The sequence below is a fragment of the Amphimedon queenslandica genome, unplaced genomic scaffold (assembly GCF_000090795.2).
Source record: "Amphimedon queenslandica unplaced genomic scaffold, v1.1 AMPQUscaffold_6751_Cont21293, whole genome shotgun sequence".
NCBI classification, from domain to species: domain Eukaryota; kingdom Metazoa; phylum Porifera; class Demospongiae; order Haplosclerida; family Niphatidae; genus Amphimedon; species Amphimedon queenslandica.
The window spans coordinates 900-1,934 of record NW_003552960.1 but is presented as its reverse complement, the minus strand read 5'-3'; the positions used below and the strand labels follow the sequence as shown (position 1 = coordinate 1,934).

The 1,035-nt window shown below is 31.2% G+C and overlaps 1 long non-coding RNA gene across 1 annotated transcript; it reads left to right on the top strand.

The window, feature by feature from the left end:
* The first annotated feature begins 9 nt into the window (after positions 1–9).
* Positions 10–493, top strand: LOC109591950 (uncharacterized). The gene is made up of 3 exons (XR_002190088.1): positions 10–138; positions 198–279; positions 333–493. It is a non-coding gene; the product is annotated as an uncharacterized LOC109591950 (long non-coding RNA).
* Positions 494–1,035: the final 542 nt, after the last annotated feature.

Sequence of the window (1,035 nt, the reverse complement as noted above, 5' to 3'; positions counted from 1 at the left end):
GAACCTCCTTCTAGCAGTACTGTCCTAATACCCAAGGCTCCAACAAATAATTGTCCTGAAGAAAAGACAATAACACTTGCTCCTCCTGTTTCACGAGTTGTGCCACCTCCTAATAGTCAGGATCAAGAAATAAATTCGGTCAGAAGTTTTTTAAAATCATTATAAGGACTTTTTTATTTTGTTGTCATTCATTATAGGATTCTGAAGAGGGTCAGTTATCATACATAAAATCTAGAGCTACAGGATCCTCCACTACTTACCGTAGCTTGGCAGCTGGAAGTAAGTACACTCTTTTTAAGTAGAATGTACCATATTATTACTGATATGTGTAGACAAAAGTGGGGATGAGAAGAAGGGACAATGAAAAAGACAAGATGTGATGAAACTGTATATTTTAAAACGCTGTAGCTGCTTTTTTGCTATTAGTTAATGCTTAGTTAGTGTGTGTAGTTATATAATGCTGCTTTTGTTATTAGATCTATAGTTACAGTAATGCTGCTTTTTGTTATTAATTATAGTGCTGCTTATATTATTAGTTACAATTAATGCTGCTTTGTTATTATTTATAATTAATGCTGCTTTTCATTATTACTTAGTGCTGTTTAGTTATTAGCTGATAATAGCTGTTGCTGTTTCTTAAAAATGGTTCATTCATGTGTAGTACATTGTCCTTATTAGGAAGTAAAAATGCTAGTAGTTATTATAGTATTTCACACACACGTATGTACATGTATTTAATATCTTCTTGCTATGAACTTGAAGTTAGAGCTGGTAGTAAACCTTTTGAATATGTACATGTACAAATGTAAAATGGAGACTGCTTGAAGAGGGAACAAATAAGAGAATCATTCATAGAAATTTGTGACTCCATCATCTAAATAATCTGCTGAAATATTTATATACATACACATAATATTGAATCACAGATTGAATGAGCAGCAATTAAAATTTTGTATGGACTGGACCCATAAAATTAAATCATTTTACTTTTGTGTGCTATTTTTTAGTAATTATATTTTTGCTAATTTTCCAGAA